This window comes from Quercus suber, unplaced genomic scaffold (genome assembly GCF_002906115.3).
Source record: "Quercus suber isolate HL8 unplaced genomic scaffold, Cork oak 2.0 scaffold_196, whole genome shotgun sequence".
Lineage (NCBI taxonomy): Eukaryota > Viridiplantae > Streptophyta > Magnoliopsida > Fagales > Fagaceae > Quercus > Quercus suber.
In genome coordinates this window covers 1,012,867-1,033,720 of record NW_027069654.1, presented here as the reverse complement: position 1 = coordinate 1,033,720, position 20,854 = coordinate 1,012,867, and the positions used below count along the sequence as shown (strand labels likewise).

The 20,854-nt window shown below is 33.9% G+C and overlaps 1 long non-coding RNA gene across 4 annotated transcripts; it reads left to right on the top strand.

The window, feature by feature from the left end:
* Positions 1-6,875: 6,875 nt before the first annotated feature.
* On the top strand, positions 6,876-19,298 carry LOC112028524 (uncharacterized). Of its 4 annotated transcripts, none has more exons than XR_010631118.1 (4): positions 6,876-6,999; positions 7,078-7,164; positions 7,298-7,372; positions 18,638-19,298. It is a non-coding gene; the product is annotated as an uncharacterized LOC112028524 (long non-coding RNA). The 4 variants fall into 4 exon arrangements; XR_010631117.1 differs by having other exon boundaries at positions 6,876-7,164; positions 18,638-18,862; positions 18,970-19,298; XR_010631119.1 differs by having other exon boundaries at positions 6,876-7,164; positions 18,638-18,999; positions 19,083-19,298.
* The last annotated feature ends 1,556 nt before the right edge of the window (positions 19,299-20,854 follow it).

Here is a 20,854-nt window from a genome sequence, read left to right as displayed (position 1 = left end):
TTCAATCAGTTTCAACTCAAACGCGGCCGGGAGCTTGACAATCAGATTGAAAGCATTAATTTTAAAAGCTTTTTATGGCCTATTGACCAGGTTTAGGTTTAGGTTCTCTATCCTTTGTTTTTCAAGAAGATTGGGTCAATTTTTGTTTAGTAATTGATTTTTTTGCATTTTGTTTACTACAAGTTTCAGCTTATATGTGGCTATGAATTCAGCCATCAGACTAAAGGATTCAATTTTGGAAGCTCTATATCAACGACTTAACAGGTTTGGGTTCTAGCTTTAATCTCTCTGTTCATTTGTTTTTCAAATTTTCAAATTTGATTGTTACTTGGATCAATTTGTGTTTCATAATTGATATATTGCCTTTTGTTTTTGTTTTGTTTTGTTTTTTTGTATAAGTTTCAACTTTAATGCGGCTGTAAATTTAGTGATCAGATTGAAGGTTTCAGTATTGTAAGCTCTTTATCACCGATCGAGCTGATTTGGGTTCTTGTATAAATATGTTTGTATATATACATATTACGTATATGTGCCAGTATAGCTCATTGCACTTAGGGGTTAGCTTCTGGATATACATAATTTGGGATTATTTAGAAGGGTTGGTTAAACATCTTTGGTCTATGATATTTATTGATACGTAATTGTTAAAATTATTGGTTGAAGCTGGAAGTTCTGTTTATCTTTAGCGGCTATGAATAATTGGATTCTTTTTTGGCTATCCATTTTTATTTTGCATTTGTTTTATATGAATTGGGTTTCTTAATTATTGCTCAATTCATGTTGTGTTTTATTTATAGAGACACTTTTTTTACAGGTTTGATGCGGCCATAGAAGATAAATTTGGCCAAGGGTTTTGTAACTTAATTGACACCTCCCCATGCACAAAGTGCTTGGGAGTCTAAGGGTGAATAAATTGAGCTGCGGTTATAGCAGCATTTTGTAATTATGTCCAAAAAAAAGTTCCTATGAAAAAATTATGAATTTGCTATCACTTCAAAATTCTTCTAAGGGCCTACTTGTGAAGTCCAATTAAAGTAAAAATCATTTGGTCTTGAAGGTTTAGTTATATGTGTCCTTAGGTTAAAACAGTTTCAATATGGGTTTAATTAACATGTTATGATCAATTTTGTATTCAAAGGCAAAACTGTAATGAATACTATGCTTGAACTTAGTCCTTCATCAGCTACACTAAACTCCCAAGATGACTCTAGAGATAGAATTGATCTCCATACCAAAGGAAGAGTATGCTCAAATCCTAGCTCAGCAAAAGGGACTTGCTTCTTCCTTTGCTTCCACTTTTGCCCAATAAGGTAGTGCATCCTATTGTATTTTATGTTACACTTCATTGCAGTCTAAGAAAATATATTTAAGATCTCCTAAAAAATCCTAGACTCAAATAAAGTTATGAAACTACCAAAAGTTCTTTAATTCATAAGGATTGCAGAAATTATAGTTTTGCTCCTAAATACAAAATTGACCATAACTTACTAAATAAAATCCTATATTAAAAATTGTTTTGACCCAAAGACACAACTAGAACTTTAACATCACATGACTTTTACTTCAACTAGACTTCAAGCATGGACAAAATAAATCTTGAATATGCGAATTTGTAAACTAGTAACATTTTAATGTTCCACGGCTGCATCAGATATGTTGGTTTGGAACTGTTGTGTTGCTTTTCTAATTTTTGGGTTGTTGTGAGGACTGTAGGTGATTGCCTTATGGGAATTTGTGGACTGAGTGTCAGCCATTATTTTGGTTGCTATTTCTTTTTAGCGTTGCTCACAGGTGCTGCGTCTTATTCACTTGTTTACTTTCTTTGTCTTAATTGGGTGCTTATTGGAATCCAAGGAAGGTATACAAGCCAATGTCTTATTTCCCTTTAATATGCTCTCTATTACTTTGATTCGTCTTAAGGGGATTTATTATGCACAATGGGCCTAGGCTGTTGAGGTTTTTCTTTTGATAGTAAGAATTTTACTTATCTAAATGATGATCTCCCTCCTATTATGGATCAAGAGTTGTTTGTAGAAAAGTATGGAATCCAAAATAAGTTGTAGCCAAGTATTTTGGCCACTACCAAACTTGGGGGGAACAAGCCTACGAGCTTAATTCTGGTGTCAATTCTAAGCACTGTTAATTTCTATCTTTTCGGACGCTGTTCCTGTTTCATTGCTCGGTAAAGTCCCCCGAGTAAGGATCAAGTGAAAAGACATGAGCCTGCCGTTCATGTGGGCCTAGACCGAGGCTGTGGGTAGCTTTGTTGCGTCGGAACTTTAGGCTCAAATGTACTTTGGCCTCCATGGGACCGTACCTTACCCCCTTGATTCGTGCCCGGCTAATCTAGCGGCCCTTGGGTCCAGTTTTTGATGAGGGAGTTAGCAATCATGGGCCCATTTACGCAGTTTGGGCCTATTATCCAGATGTTCCCAGGGGAGATGCACCGTACAGTAGGGTACCGACCAACATCACGTGGCGAAGTTGGGCAAGTAAGCTCGCTGGCAAGCCAATTGCCACTCACCCGGACGTACTCTCCCGTCGAGTTTCTATTAGAGTCGAGAAGGCACGATATGAGCCATACCCGTACATCCCTAACCTTAAGGTAGTAGTCAGATTTAATGTTATCGCACAAACTGTACATAAAATTTATGTCATGGTGGTCTAGTTGTAACCCATATATTTGGTTTAAGCAGCTGATGTAACTTACTACTCGGTAAAAATTAGGGGGAGTTGGTCGGGACATAAACCATAAAACCTAAGGGTACTGAGTATAAGGGGATCTACCGGAAACCTAACCCCCCATTCCAAAATGGCCATTAAAGGGAAAAATACTACATGACGGCGTCACTGAAGAGTGATATCACCCTCATGGCAGTAAGCTATATCTACATCCCCGGGAATATTGTAAGCTGCCCTAAAACTAGGTAGAGTTGCTTTAGTATCAAGAAGGTGTGAATAACCCATTCCTAATACTAGAGTGAGGAAAAGAAATTGAAGAAAAGAAGGAGAAAAAGAGGAAAGCTTACTGGGGCTCTAAAAGGTAGTGCTCTTGGTGAGAGGATCTATACACAGGAGGAGTATGCTCAGCAGAGAGAAATTTGAAGGAGTGGGGAAGCATAAAGTAACCTGAGGAAGCAGAAGGAACTATTTATAGGGTGGAAGCATTAAATGGAATGGGAAGCTGGAAAACCTTTTTTAAATTCATTTTCGTGACCCCCACATGTGTGGCCTCGGTTCACCAACCGTCAGGTCATAATTACGGATAGACTTGACAGCTTGACCTAACGCTCCTTTTGAGAGGGCATTAATAACCGCCTTACTCATTTAATGGGCGATTGTTGGACTTCTCGAGGAATCTCTTGTGCCCTTTGGATTAACCTTGATTCACTCCCGGTAACCGGACACGAATCAAGGGAGGGCTATTGTACGAGATATGGCCTTAGGCCCATTGGGCCTTGGATTATACGGGGTATGGCCTCAAGCCCGTTAGGCCTTGGCCCGAACATTCACTAAGACCAAAACTGAGCCTAAACCTCTTAGTAAGTCCACGTCGTTTCGGATACATGATAGGCAAACCCATGTCTGGTCCATTATGATTTGCTTGGGAATGCATTCGCTAAGGATAGCCCGCGTCCCTAGCAGCTCGGTATTATCTTGGGGAGTATCGCTGCTGGGTGATCTTTTGGAGGCGGAAATCAGTTTCAATGCCATTACCATTGTTTCCAATGGGGCATATTTCTTGTCAGGAATAATCAAATCAGACCCTATCCACACGAGTGAGACCAGAACGTAATCATGAAACCTCCACTAACCTTAAGCTATAAATAACAAAATTGAGTGAAGAGCGAGGGTTGGTAATTCTGAAGAGAAAATAGGGAGAGAGAGAGAGAGAGCTAGCAATACCGAGGGGGGGAGCAACACAGAGAGGAAAGTATGGGTGTTCACTGGAGCTAGGGGGTGTCATAAGGTCACTTGGTGAGGAACTACCCTTAGTAGGAAATACTAGACCCATTCTACAAATAAGTTGTAAGCTCAACCCTAAGCCCGGTCCGTTAAGAGGAAGTTGGGTACGCACAATAATTTATTAAAAAATTTTGTTGTTGTTGTTGTTGTTGTTATTGTTGTTGTTGTTGTTATTGTTGTTGATAGGATTAAAATTTGTTGTTGAAAGTTGAAACATTGTTTTGAGTTCAAGTGATAGCACAGGCTTGAACCCACCTTCCTCTTTTTCTTTTTTTTTGGGTAATTATTCTTACGTCCTTACTAAACCCAAAAAATTATATGTAGCCCAATTGAACCCAAAAAAAAAAAAAAAAAAAAAAAAAGAACCAAAAAACAAAGGGGGTGGTCCACAGCGCAAGGAAAAATCGCCAAGAATCCTAACGTGCGCCGAAATAACCCATATAGAACCGCTAATGTGCGCCGGGAAAAACAACCCGTTTTTCGTTGTTGAAATGACCCTATGTGGTATTGCCAATTTGCCACGTTAGCTTTCCTATGAAAATGATTCTCAAAAAAAAATAGAAAAAAGATATCCTATGAAAAAGGCTAGGGTCATCGCCTTGTTCCCGATACAAAGTAGAAACTATAACCTTTACGCCACACACAACTCTTCGCATTAACAAATAAACTGTGCCACTTCCTGTGGCACTAGTATTCCCCCATTCCTATGTGCAGTGTGCATATTGCTAAGAAGCAAAGCACGTAATTCAGGGGCAAAAAAAAAAAAGGATAAGAAAAAAAAAAGAAACGCAGCCACGTAACACACCAAGGATGGCCGGAAGAAGCACGGACTCGGAGACAATTATCATTTCCCAATGTGATGTTGCTCTTAGAAACCATGGCAGGTTAGTCTACTACTGTCTTCATTTTCTTCTTTACTATATATGCTATCTTGAATAGTATTTTCTTAGTAGCTTATTAACCGTGGCGGGCTCGATACTTGATACGCTAGCTGTCTGATCTGATCATGAATAAGATGACACGGCCGCGGCCGGTGAGACTTACATGTTATGTGGTACACTGTACAAAGTCCGGGTATTTTTCGATTGAAGTAGCTCACTCGCGATGCACCAACGGTCCGGCAACCATTCGATGCCACACTCGCGATGCGGTCCTGGTTTTTTTTGGGTGCGCAAGTCTGGCGGTGGGGCGGAGAATCATGTTTCAGTTGTGGGTACGTAGTTCAGGCGTGGTTTTAAAAACGTAACCGATAAATGAACCGGTTTGGCATCCGATTTTTCGATTGAAGTAGGTCACTCGCGATGCACCAACGGTCCGGCAACCATTCGATGCCACACTCGCGATGCGGTCCTGGTTTTTTTTTGGTGCAGCAAGTCTGGCGGTGCGGCGGAGAATCGTGTTTCGGTTGTGGGTACGTAGTTCCGATTTTCGATTGAAGTAGCTCACTTGCGATGCGGTCCTGGTTTTTTTTTGGGTGCGCAAGTCTGGCGGTGCGGCGGAGAATCGTGTTTCGGTTGTGGGTACGTAGTTCAGGCGTGGTTTTAAAAACGTAACCGATAAATGAACCGGTTTGGCATCCGATTTTCGGGCATCCGATTTTCGATTGAAGTAGCTCACTCGCGATGCGGCGGACAATCGTGTTTCGGTTGTGGGTACGTAGTTCATGCGTGGTTTTAAAAACGTAACCGATAAATGAACCGGTTTGGCATCCGATTTTTCGATTGAAGTAGGTCACTCGCGATGCACCAACGGTTCGGCAACCATTCGATGCCACACTCGCGATGCGGTCCTGGTTTTTTTTGGTGCAGCAAGTCTGGCGGTGCGGCGAAGAATCGTGTTTCGGTTGTGGGTACGTAGTTCAGGCGTGGTTTTAAAAACGGAACCGATCAATGAACCGGTTTCGGCCGTTTCTGGTAAGATCGTCGGAGATGGACGTATCGGCGGAAAATAACCGGCGCCGCCGGAACAACTCATCAGACGGGCAGTAGCCAAAAAACAAGCTCTTTAATGCTGTTTTGTTTTCAAAACGTGAGATGCTGACAGTGACAGGTTATTGTTTTATTGTTTTATTTTATAAACAGTAACAGGTTTTTTTTTTGGGAGAACACAGTGACAGGTTTTTGTAAGTCAATAGGCTTCTCTGCCGTCAATGCATGAAGCTTAATTTGATGTAAATTTTGGATATTCAATCCCAAAAATCACTGCTATCATCTTATTTAAAATTATTCAATTTTACATTTTAATTATAATAACAGTGTAAATAATAAATATCCCATAAAAAAAACCGTATATAAATAGTGTTTTATTCATTTGTTTTGCCTTTTCTTTTTCTCTCTCTTCCCATATATTAAAAAAGTAAAAAAATAACTGAAAAATAAATATTATATTAAAATAAAATGTCGGATAGATGATTTAAATCTTTTTAAGGTAATAGTATTTTTTTTTTTTTTTTTGGGTATGCCGTATGTTTTATAAACTGAAATTGTGAATTAAAGTTACAATTTCAATTTATAAAATACTTGTGTGTAACATTCCTGTGTGAACTAAACACAACTTTTTTTATTCTTCAACTTATAATTTTAGTTCAAAAAATGCATATGTAATAATATTGTATAACAAGAATTTATGATAGTTTTGGGGTGATTATTGATTTCGTACATGATAAACTAAATAAATATGTACATTTGTAAAACGTTTACAATAAATATAGAATATAAAGGATTCTCAAAAAAAAAAAAAAAAAAATATATATATATATATATAGAATATAAAATTTTAAAGAATTTTCCTTAGATTTTATTATTATTATTATTATTTTCCCCCTCTCTACGCAACGGTCTGAGAGAAATAATATTATATAGTCCTATGGATATAGTTTTTTTTTTTTTTTTTTGATAGGATATGGATATAGTTATTTACTTATTAGTCTCTTCTTCACCTTCGCGTTCCTTCTCCCATAAAAAAGGCTTAACCCTAACCAAAACTATTCCTATCATAGCCCTCTTCTCCGCCAGTTTCAAATTTTAAATGCCTGTATTTATTTGTTTTCAGTTTACATGTTGGATTGTTACTTGCATCTATTTTTGTTTAATGATTTTCTTTTTTAATCAGTTTCAACTCAAATGCGACTGGGAGTTGGAGATTCACGATTCAATTGAAAGTTTTACTTTTGAAAGCTTTTTATGGCCTGTGGAACAGGTTTGGGGTTCTTGGTTTATTATCTCTATTTTACTTTGTTTTTAAAATTTTCAAATTTATTGTCACTTGGATGATTGGATCAATTTTAATTTAATAATTAATTTTATGTCTTTTGTTTTCTACAAAATCTCAGTTGCAATGCGGCTCTGGATTTAGCCATCAAATTGAAGGATTCAATATGGGAAGCTATTTATCACCGACTGAACAGGTTTGGGTTCTAGCTTTAATCTCTCTCTATTTCTTCGTTTTTCAAATTTGATTGTTACTTGGATCAATTTTTGTTTCATAATTGATTCTTTGCCTTTTGTTTTCTATAAGTATCAACTTTAATGGTTTTAATTTTGGTAGCTCTTTATCGCCTATCAAAAAGATATTGGTTCTTGTATAAATTTGTTTGTATATGTGCCTGTATAGCTCATTGTACTTAGCGGTTAGCTCCTGCATATGGATGGATTATTTAGAAGTGTTAGTTAAGCATCTTAAGTATATGATATTTATTAATACGTAATTGTTAAAATTATTGGTTGAAGCTGGAAGGCATGTTTGCCTTTAGCGGCTATGAAAATAATTTATTTTTATTTTTGGCTGCCCATTTTCATTTTGTTTGTTTATTATATATATATATATATATATATATGAATTGGGTTTCTTAAGTATTTCTCAATTCATGGTATGTTTTACTTATAGAGTTACTGTTTTTATTAGGGGTTTGATGCCATAGAAGATGAATTTGTTATTACTTAATAATTCTTCTAAAGGCCTACTTGTGAAGTCCAATTGAAGTAAAAATCATTTGATTTTGAAGGTTTAGTTATATTTGTCCTTAGGTTAAAATGGTTTCAATATGAGTTTTAATTAACATGTTATGGTCAATTTTGTATTCAAAGGCAAAACTGTAATGAAATACTATGCTTGAACTTTGTCCTTCATTGACTACATTGAACTCCCAAGATGATTCTAGAGATAGAATTGATCTCCATACCAAAAGAAGAGTATGCTTATTTCCTAGCTCAGCATAAGGGAGTCGCTTCTTCCTTTGCTTCCAGTTTACCCCAGTCAGGTAGTGCATGCCATTGTCTTTTATGTTACACTTCTGATCCATGGGTCATTGGAGTCTAAGAAAATAAAATGTAAGATATTTAAGTCTAGAAAAATCCCAAAATCGACTAGACTACCAAAATATCCTTAATTTGTAGGAATTGCAGAAATCACAAATTTGCTCCTGAATACAAAAATGACCGTAACTTACTAAATAAAAGCCCAAATAAAAAACTGTTTTAACCCAAAAACACATAACTAGACCTTTAAAATCACATTTACTTCAATTAGACTTCAAGCATGGCCCATAAAATAAATCTTAAATAGGCGAATTTGCCAGAGTAGTAACATTTAATCTTCCATGGTTGCATCTGATATGTTGGTTTGGAACTGTTGTGTTGCTTCTTTAATTTCTGGGTTGTTGTGAGGAGTGATGGTGGTTGTCTTGTGGGAATACAGGTTCTTTGTGGACTGAGTGTCAGACATGGTTTTTGTTGCTATATATTTTTAGTGTTGCTTACAGGAGCCACATCTTATTCATTTGTTTACTTTCTTTGTCTTAATTGGGTGCTTATTGGAATCCAAGGAAGGTATACAGCCCAATTTCTTATTCCCCTCTGAGATGCTCTCTATTACTTTGATTTTTCTTAAGGGGAGTTTTTATGCACAATGGGCCTAGGCTTTTGAGGTTTTTCTTTTGATAGGAAGAAGTTTACTAATATAAATGATGATCTCCCTCTTATTATGGATCCTAGGTATGCTGTTTGGAGGGTTGAGGATGCACTGATTAGGAGTTGTTTGTGGAAAAGTATGGAATCCAAAATAAGCCTATGGGCTAAATTCTAGTGTCAATTCTGAACACTGTTAATTTCTATCTTTTTCTTCTTCTTTAAAATCCCAAGTTAACCCCTCACACTTACCTATGAAAACCATGAAATCCCACATAATTTCTCTATCATGTGGTAAAAAAAACTCTCATCAAACCCTACCTAATTTTGAGTGCTAACACTTGTTCTACAATTCTGAATCCTGTATTCACAATCCTCCTAAACCCTAACCTACCACAAGCACCCAATTTATCCTACATCAGGTGGTTGGATTTTCATATTGTTTTGTTGCTTAGAAAATGCAGGATTTTTTTTTAATAAGTAATAAAACTTCATTGATAGAAACTAATACAAAAGGCCAAAGCACACAGGACGTGTACTAAGGTAGGCATGAGAACAAAACAGAACTAAGAATTTTAAAGACTACATCTATCAAGCAAATTAGACAAAGTAAATGGAGGAAATGAACTATTACATTGGAAAACCTCAAATTCACTTATTCATGCTAGTTTTAATATTAGGGGAAAAAAACGATATTTTTAATTTCAAATTCAAGGGAAAGTGGGTATGTGTTGTTTTGCTTGGTTTTTTTGGGACTCCTTGAAGATTTAAGAACAGAGTTTCCCATTATATTCTGATTCGTGATTAGGATAAAAATTAGCAGGAAGGAAAGGGGAAAAGGTATTTTTCTGTAATGGCATGGTTGTATGTTTGCTTTAAAGTTTTTCAAGCTGCTCTGATCTTTAAGGCCGATGATATAAGATATTTGTGCATCCAACAAAAACAGAGGGGGTATGAGATGGGAAAAAAAGTGGAAGAAGAGATGGTTTATATTCCTTTGCTAGTCAGGTTCCTTGTTATGCTTGTTGGTTTAAGATAGTCAATGCTTGAGATTTGACTAGAGTTTATGCCCCTGATGTTGGAATACTAATTTTTGGGTATCAGATGCTGAATTGTTGAAAATTGGCTGAGTTGATTTATTTGTTTGTTTGATTGAATGGTGTTTGTAAAAAAAATTTCTTAAGATTTAACATTTATTTTTATCGTACACATTAAAATTATATGTTAATTATGACTTTTATCGCTAGAAAGTTATGTTACTGCAAACTTTTTATTATTATTCTTTGTTCTTTGCTAAATATGTAACTTTCGCATCTATTTTTTTCCCCACTAATGGAAATAAATTCAAATACTTCTAACCATATAAATGGTCCAAACTAGGGATTAAAAATCCATGAATTGCATAATAATGAATTCCAAATCCCTTGATTGATTTCAAATCCAAAATCTAAATCCATGTTCCCAAATGCAACCTAAGGGTTGGGCTCCTTTAAGATTTTCATCTTAGGAAGGCCTAGTTGTGTTATTAATTTATCATATATACAATTTACTTTGAATGTGCCAAGGGTCAAGTAATTTTATTAGTGGTTTTTTTTTTTTTTTGGGTGTGTATTTTTCTCTTCAAAGAAATTTCAGCAAAGTTTAAGACCATATCAATTTCCTTTTTTGAAGTATACCCCTCTGTTTATAGGGCATGAGTTGGTAGAGGTTAATTGAATATAATCCTTCTTTCCCAGCGAATCCTATTACTTCATTTAGACTTGTATTCAAAAGCCATAAATCTGTTATGAGTCTGGTTACAGGTAGGGCTTTGATTCTTGCTCGTCTCTGGAACCTTGTGGAACCCAAAATGGATGTGATTTCTACCTTTTAAGGAAAAAAAAATGGATGTATTTGGTTGCTGGAAAGCCGCTAGCTGTGACCTTGGAACAGGCCCATATCTGACCTATTTTTGGGCCTTTCAGAGCTTTTAAAGTCCAATGTTGCCTTTCTTAAACTATTCCAGCATTGGTTTTTTTCTCAGGATAAATGGAATGGCTAGCCTGGAATAGTAATTCCATTCCATTTTTCTCCTAAACATTCCTTCCAAAGTGGGAGGAGCACTCATTCATCTAATGAAATGGAGGTGACATACTGATTTAATCACTTTTTAATAAAGTCCCAAAAACACTGGAGAAAAGACACTATGTTCAATTCCATTTTTATGGTCTATCCATTTTATTTCATTCCGTTATTTTAAAGACTCCCAAACATAGTGTTAAAGGACTTATTTAAGTTGTTTTAAGCACACAAAGTTCTTGGGGTATAGGGAGCTATGGGTAACAACATATTGTAACTATCACCAAAAAAAAGAAAAAAAAAGAAGAAAAAAGAAAGATATATAAGTAACTAAATAAATTTGTGTTTGATATCTTCTGTTAAGTAAGTTGATGGGTTGGTGCTCTATCAAAGCTTATTACTCATTTCAACCGAATACAAAGCAATTTAGCATGTTTCTCATAAAAAAATTAAACAAGGCCTAAATAGAGTTGTTTATGGGAATTGGACTCGTCTAATTCCATAGTTAGAAAAATGTTCTGGATGTATGAATTATTTTGAGACATATAAATTCACCCGCTTTGTTTTGATTTGATAATTTAACATAGTATTATTTGGACTACTTGGTCTACATATGGATTGATGTTCAAAATTCATAAATTCAAGCGGATTAGACTAGGTTAAGGGACAGGAACGAAGGATTTCTATTATTGAGGGATGCCGAAGTATGAACCAATTATTTATTTATTTATTTATTTTACTTTTAATTTATTTTATTTTTATCTTTAATGACGATTGAAATTAGCAACTACTTAGTGTTTAACAAAATATCAAAAAAAAAAAAAAACACAAAATAACTATTTCTTTATACACTTTAATGCAATTATCTATCAAAATGGAATTCGATTGTTTTTTGAAATTAGTTTTATAATTGTTAAGCATACGCCACTAAGTTTTTGAAACAAATGCACCGTCACTTTTAATATAAGAGAAGTGTTACTTTCATAATATTTTCACAATAAATTTTAGATCGTTAATTGTTACTAGTTTTAATTTAAATCCAACGCTTAAATTATTTTTTTCCCACTCTACTAACAATTTATCACGTAGAATTTATTGTAAAATTGTTGTGGACAAAGTATTTTTCTTAATATAAAAAGCGTGTGCGATGAGGGTTTTTTTTTATTTTTTTTAATTTTTTTATTTTATAGAGTTTAATGTCATAATTTTCATTTCATAACCAAATTTTTTATAACGCCTTTCGTATAGGTTACGCATTACAAAATGTCATAGAGTTACAAATTCACAATATATGTAGTTGAAAAAGTATGATACACAATATAATTAAATTGATAAAGTAGTAAATAAATTTTGTTTAAATAGCACTTTTCGTATAGTTCACGCATCCCAGAATGTCATAGAGTTACAAATTCACAAAATATGTAGTTAAAAAAGTATGATACGCAATATAATTAAATTGATAAAGTAGTAAATAAATTTTGTTTAAATGCTTACAAATTTTGACAGAAAAATGTCTGATCATTGAAAAGAATTCAGTATATCATACAATGAGTGCCGAAGAAAATAATGTTGATAGTATTTTATTTATTTATTTATTTTTAGAATGTGGGGCAGGAGGAATTGGGGAAGTGGGAATTTTTTTTTTCAATGAACGTTAGTAGGCTTTTATATTTTAATTTTTGTCTATTTACAGTTTTAACTTTTTTTTTTAATTTTTATTTTATTTTTTTTTATTTTAGAAAGAAAGATAAGTTCATTAATTTAGGGGTATTTTTGGAAGTTAAAATGGCAATAACTAACTTTCTGAATCCCCTTACTAAATAAAGATTAGACTCTAAACTAAAAGACAATAATCTTTTAAAAATAATATTATTCAGCACTAAAAAAAATTCATATTAATTGTCAACAACCCCACTACGTTTATATTATTAAAATATAGATATATTTTTAAAACAAATCTAATTCCATTGTGCATTGCCCACTATTGTCAACTACTATTATTGAAGAAAACAATAATACTCACTCGATGAAAATTTCGCTAACCACATGGGGACATGGCTTGATAGTAGGCGTTCTTATCTCAATACCTAGAGAGGATTGGTTTGAGCGATAACCCCAGCAAGGCCTGTGTGTGGTATTATCCATTGTCGTCACGTGGTGTGAAGTAGATGAACCCACACCAGAGACTCCTTACTATATTGTATTGGAGACTGTTTTGATAGCCAAAGAATGAAATGAAATATTTTAATTCTGGTTAATTCTGTATCGTTTCAGAATTACTACTACTTCTTCGTACGCATAATATAAAAAATTAAAATCCACATATTTTATAAAACCAATATATCAACTTAATACATGTACTGAAATTTTATTTATTAAAAAAAACCGAAAATAATATATACATATATATATATATGTAATTAAATATAATGATAGTTATTTTATAAAATAATTTAATCTAACTAGTTTTTTCTAGTAGTTATGGGCCAATTTAATTATTCATTAATTTACACTAAAAAATTTAATTATTCCCTTCCATAAGCCCATATTTACTAGGCCCATTTTTTAGCTTACCACCCCCCCCTTCCCCCCAATGTACGAGTTGAGATATATATATATATATATACATATTTTTTTTTCCTGCTTAGGGATGGCAATTTTGCCTCGCCCCGCCCCTTCTTGCTTCGCCCCACGCGAGTTTTCCCTATCCCGCAAAGGTGATGGGGCAAGGATGGGATGAGATTTTAGCCCCTCGCCACGGGGTGAAACGAGGATGGGCTTAGACTTTTTAGACCCAACCCACCCTGTCCTGCCCGCCCCACATTGATAAATGTTAAATTGTAAATTTTTCATACCCTAAAATCCTACTATTTAAACAAATGTATTGTCAATTTATTTTATTCTACCCAATAAGGCTTTCGGCTTCTTTTTTTCTCTAGCAAGGTTGGAAATAAGGTACCAATTTTAATATTTTCTTTTGTCTTTATTATAAACAAATTTATATACTATTGAATCATTGATTTTGTATTATGAGATTTTTGTTTTTGTTGTGATATTATCTTGTTAAACACTTTAATAATATTATTCAACTTTTGCTAAAAATTAGTTTGATTTGATGGGATAAACTTATTTGTAATTTTACTAACAAAACAGGTTTTATTAAAAAAAAAAATTGTAATAGTTATGAGCAAATTAATAAGAAGTAGAGTTTTACGGGGTGGGGCGAGGGCTTCGTGAGGCCCTAAGGGGCGGGGATGGGGTAAGAAAATTTTCCCCGTCATGCAAGGCAGGGCGAGAATGGAGTAAGACAAAACCATGTAGAGCGGGGGCAAAGACCCCATCCTTTGGACTTGCCTTGCCCCATTGCTATCCCATCCTGCTCCACCCATTCTTTTTCTTCTAGATCTTTCCTTTTTAATTTTCTTTTTCCACTTCGCCTTTTCCTTATCTGCATGTTTAACTTTTTTATTTCAAAAAATGTTAAGAACACAAAATTGTATACAAATTTTGTCACTTGTTGTGAGTAGTGAAAGTGCATCCATATGGTCAGTTGTGGCAAAAGTTGTATAAGTTTTATGGTCCTAGCAATCTAGCATTGCTCATTTCTATATTTCTCCCTCTTTATCTCCAATTTATCATTTTCTTCGTTCCACTTCTATCTTCTTTGTCTTTCTATATTTCATTTAGTCTTAGTGTAACAGTCATCCTCTTAGATCCTTCAAAACATCAACGCTACTTAGCTAGTTAGTCTCGTTCTTGATGTTTTTTTCATCACTCAACTGGCCACATGGAGAGTTGGCAAAAGTTGTGTAAGTTTTTGTGGTCCTATTGTTTATTTCAATTTTCTCCCCTCTTCATCTCCATGTTATCTCTTTCTTCAACACACTACCATCTTCATTGTCTATCTGTATTTCATTTACGGTTCATTTGGCTGGGGTGAAAACTAGGTGGATAGAAAATGAGGGAGAAAAATAGGAGAGAAATGGGTAATAGGTGTGTTTGGTTGGGAGGGAAAAGGGGAGAAAATGGTGGTGCTTGGCACTTTTCTCCTTGTGCCCACCAAAATTCAATTCCCTCGAAATGGAAAGAAAATGGGGAGAAGAGAGGAGCTGATAAAAATTACCATCTACCCCTAGTCCTCCCCCACGTAGCTATAACGTAGATGTATATATATATAATATATATATTTTTTTTTTCTTTTTCCATTTTAAGTTACACATTTGGCTTTATTCTTTTTACCTCAACTTTGGGGGTATTTTCCTAATAAGATATATATATATATATATATTTTTTTTTTTTAAAAATATTCTTTACTAGTGATATGAGAGTAAATTTATACATTCTACATTTTTTATCCTCTAATTTTTCTTCTTAACCAAATAAAAAAAATTTCATCATTCCACTTTTCCACCCTTCCAACCAAACAACATGATGGAATAAAATCTTTTCTATTCCTTAATTTTTCCATCCCTTCCTCGTTTTCTATCCTCTCACTTTTCTATCTCCAACTAAATGAAGCTTTAGTCTTAGTGTAACAGTTACTCTCTCAGTGTCTTTCAAAACATCAATTAGTCTTAGTCTTAGTGTCTTTCAAAACATCAATGTTGATCGATCGATTGATCAATCAATCTAGTTCTTGTGTTGTGCATAATGTAGATCCGTTTGGACTAATGTGATGGGAGGGGGGAGCGGGAAGGGGTGGAGGGGAGTTTTATTTTCCTTGGTTCAATTAGTATTAGATCCAATTATACCTTAAAAAAATTGAGTTGAAATGGGATGACTGTCATGGCAATCCAATGCTACAATCAATTCAAGCTTCTTTTTTTTTTTTTCTTTTTTTTTTACTCACTCACTTTTCAAAATACCTCACACCAGATTATCTTTTTTTACTTTACATTTCATTAAAATATAATTTTTTTTAATTGTTTTTCTTCGTTCACATATAAAAACCTCCATCCACTCTCTTCCTTCATCCTTAGGATACATAAAGAAAGAATAAAAAACTAAATACAAAATGAATAGTTCCAATGTAAATTTACACAGTTACTCTAACAATCATGAATTTTTACACATCTTTACATAGTCTAATGTAAGTGAATTTTGGGTTTAATTGACTAAAATGTGGTATTTTTTTTATCTATTATACAAACACTGATATAAGTGCTCCTATACACGCTTCCAATGGTGGTATTGAACCCCAGACCTTATGCTTCATCCTATATTTTATATTACAGGAGGAGTTAATGCCATTTGGATTAGAAATCATTGACCTTGTTTGTGTTGGTTGTAAACTCCGACTATAGTCACAACTAGTGGAAGAATTGCCCTTTGCATGTAAGATCAGTTTTAGTTTTTTTCCTTACAACAAGTGGGGATGGAAGGATTCAAACCCAAGTTCTCTCGGACAATGCTATTAAACCACAAGACTCTTAGCATGGAAGAAGTAATTTTAATTGTTGAAAAAGTTGTTTATTGAGCAAATTAGTCTGGTACACACATGTTGTATGCAAAAGTTATGGGGTCTCATATTTTTGTATAGATGGTGAGATGAATCATAAGTCAAAACCATTCAATACATCTATAAACATAAAACTAGCTTGTAACCTTATGCATATGCGTGTGATACATTTACAAAAATAAGCATAATTAAATGCGTATTAAAATTTTACCAATTATATATATATATATATATATATATATATATAATTTTACCAATTTTATAATATGCGTGTGATACATTTACAAAAATAAGCATAATTAAATGCGTATTAAAATTTTACCAATTATATATATATATATATATAATTTTACCAATTTTATATATATATATATATACTGTTTGTATATTTGAAAATATAAAATACCTACTAATAAAATAAATATAATTTTATTTGAAACAAATGAAAAAAAAAAAAAATCATTTAAATTGTTATTCTCAATTTTGCTTTGTCCAACCACTATTTGTATAATAATGGTTTTCTCACTTAATAACTCATTTAGCACCAAAAATTAAGAAAATTAAATTGGACTCATCGATTTTTGTAGTGTAGTAACAATTGCACCAAAATTAAGAAATTGAATGGAATACATGGCATAAAATTAGACTCCAATTTGAGATATAATTAGATTTTCTCTTAGGTTTGGCTTTAAGAGAGAATAATTTATACCCTTGTTTATTTTAGGCTAAAATGCAAAACACTATGTTTCACTAAAATTTATTTTACTCCTTTAACTTTGTTTTCATTCATTTTAGTCCTAAGTTTCAAGTTTATTTAATTTATGCCTCTCCATCAACTTTGGTTAAATGTTTTTCTTTTTTTTTTTTCTTTTTTTTTTTATAAATTTTGGAAAATATTTTTCAACTATTAATTAATATTTTTTAATTTAAAAAATTGGATTAAAAAAATTAAAAATTTGAACAATTAACCACAACATTTAACAAAGGTTGATAGAGATGCCTTAATTGAATAAACTTGAAAATTAAAGAATTGAAATGAACGAAAGCAAGTTAGAGGATTGAAATGAATTCCGGTGAAACATAGAAGATGAATTTTGCATTTTAGCATCTATTTTAATACAACTCTATCTATGTCTATGCTTGGTGTCATATTTTGTTCCCAAGTACTAAGCTTGGAAAAAGGTGGAGGATTGTATATGTTAGTGACCAACATAAGATTTAGTCACTTTATTATAAATGGATCCACTACATATACAAGTTGGATCATCCATTACCCGCAGCACGCTGCATTGGACCCTAGAGTAAATGAAAAGTGGGCAAGGGTTGGTTAGAGTGTTCTTTGTAAGAGAGGCATTATATCGGTGCTTGGGTGTAGTGAGAAATGAGCAAGAGTTCTCGCACTTTGATAGACAGATGTGGGTAAAGAAATTAGTCCAAGGGAATAGAATTCGTATAAACACTTGGAACATAGGGTATTTAACAAGGAAGCTAATGTAAATAGTAGATACAATTAGAAAATAAACTTAGTGTGCCTTCAGGAGATTAAGTGAGTAGATGAAAATTGTAGAGAGATTGAAAGTACTTGGTATAGATTATGATGTACAGGAAAAGATGAACATATAAATTGATATGGATAATTCTAGATAAATGTCTTAAAGAAAAAATTGTTGAGATCGCAGAAAAGATGAACATATAACATTAATGGAGGTAGCAAAAAAGGACATATCAAGTAAAGGGGTGACAGTATATTTTGGATAAGACATATCAAGTAAAATGGCAGAAAATAATATATGTGACTGACTTTGATTAGTTTGTTGAAAATCCCTAACTGATTCAAAAGTTTTGGGACTACGCTTGGCTGTTGCTTACATTTCAACATCAATATATTGCATGTATGAGGAACAATAAGTCTTATATCAGACCTATAACTTATTGAATGACTTCAATTATTACAAACTCACCAGTGCACAGGCATATACACATAAAGACTGAATTTTTAAAATTCTTGATAAGACAAATTTTCAAAGATAATTTCTTGTTGCAAGGGTGAACGAAATAATATTGTTAGTGGCTTGTTCATCTCTTCGCATTGAATTGCACTCATTGTGGTAGGTTTGGGAACTAAACCTAATAAAGCTGAACATTTTCTTTTTTTGGAAGTTAAGTGGATTTTGTGGGTTTTTGATTTTCTTATATTTGGAAGAAAAAGTAATGTTAAACCTGAAGGATTTCTTGTTTGTGTATGTGCCAGTGATGAAGCGCGCGTTTTCTTTGAAGCATTTCATGGGCTTCTTGTCTTCCTCACCTCGTTTCCAACTGCCTTAATTGGTCTACACTTTCAAGTCTTGGGTGTCTCGCCACTTGATACACATTTTGCTATCGTCTTGCTATTTATCATGGCTACAATCATCTATGGCATTGCATATGTGGAGATAAAAATGCTACCCCAAGACGATGAGTACCTTCCCATATTAAGGTTCATTTGTTTGGTCTCTGGAATTATTGCTATTGAGCTAATTGTCGCAATAATCATTTCTCCCTTATGGCTATTCATGGTTAATTTATGTCCAATCCTGATCCTAGGGGTACCGCGCCATTTATACCAACAAATTTGTAAGGGTCTCTACTGCACAGCTGATTTAGTAATCAATGCAGTATGTAGCTTGTTTAAAAAGATTTGTCAATTATTTGATCAGATATATGACCGGGTCCTACAGAAATTCCAATAAGCAGCTTCTCAAGCATTTCTTTCAAGAGAACAGGAAGACAATGGTATTCAGATGGAAGAAATTTTTAAGTGACCTATTATTGTAAGTAAGACAAGTAAGAAAACTTTTAACTTATGCAATTTTCTGTTCGTGGAAGTTTGAATTTATTTACATTCTATTCAAAGTCAGGTCAATTACACTATATTCAGCATATGTTTTTATACTTTACTGAATATCTCACATCCAACTGCTTAGAAAATAAATTTGCCATGCAATTTTGCAAATTTTTAACAACTTGACTTTTATGGTTGAAAGGCTTTATGGGATGTGAGATTTCCATTTTATTTTATTTTTGTGACAACGCCAAAATTCGTTAGTAAGGTATACAAAACCAGACAGAAGCCAGAAAATTAGCACACCAGATCTAACCCAACCAGGGCAGCCATATGAAAATACTTCAATTTGACATAACAGTTGCTAAAGCTTAGACCAAAAAACATGCATATACATTCATGGTGCCACTTTAGCTAGATTGATTGTGTCTCTGAAGATTAGGAATGGCTTCTAACTGATATTTGCACGCCTTGGTTTCCTTGATAGGATAATGATGCTTGAGATTCCTTTCCTTAGAGTCAGTTGGTGTAAGAGTTGAACTGATTGCAGTGTCCTTTTATGCCTCATTCTCAATAGTAGCATCCTGGTAATACTTTATTGCCTGATTTGTATTTGCACACATAAGCAATTGCCATCCATTTGTTTCTTTTGTATCCCGCACCATCTCGCCACTGCCATTACAGCACTTGCCAATTCTGGATCCATTTTTTTGCTAACACCAGCATTGCATTGTGACTGCATATCCTCACCACATTTATCGTGATTCTCCAGTATTTCTGATCAAATAATGTTTGAAATCCATTTAATCCAAGGGCCTTTAAAACACTCATTTGAGAGGGCATACAGTACTTCTGTCCTGTGATTGATTAGTGTCTAGACACTGCATATCTCTCAATGCTGACTTCCCAGTTCCCACATATAGTTCAGTATATCATGTTGTTCGTCTTGTGAGAACTGAACTCAATCACACTCGCACTCACATCCAAAATAAACAACTTGCATATTTCGTTTGGAAAGCAAACAAATATGTTGTGCATCTGTCCCAAGTGTGCAACAATAACACCAGTTCACCACAGAGAAGGTGACAGAAATAATAATGAACATTTTAGACATTTCTAGGAATTAGAAATCGTAGCCTTTTTACAAGCTTTGACAAAACCTCCATCTAGAATCTCAACCTCGAGGCCCAGATTCTATTGTGAATCACAAATGCTCCAGATAGCAATTGGTTTTACATGTGCAGCATCCTTCACACTTGCTCACTCAAAAAAATAAATAAAAAAATAAATAAAGAATGAAAATATTTATGTTATACAAAACAAACATATGTTGTCAAGAGCTTTGTAGTTTAGTTGGCATTTTCTAGTATTTTCAACCAAGGCATTTAGGTTCAAATCCGTCCTCCCCTAATTATCAAATTATAATACTACTTTCTAAATTTTTTTTACTTATATAGAATTTCAACCTATGGTGTCGGTTTCATGATGATTGCTCTCGGATTCAAATTTCAGATCTCTTATTCGACGATAAGAGAAGCAAATATTGCTAAGTGGCCTCTTGTCCTCTTTTTGTGGGATCCATTTCCATTTCTATTGATCACAAAGTTTTGGAGGAGGTAGATGGGGATTGGGGAGTGATCTAGTTCC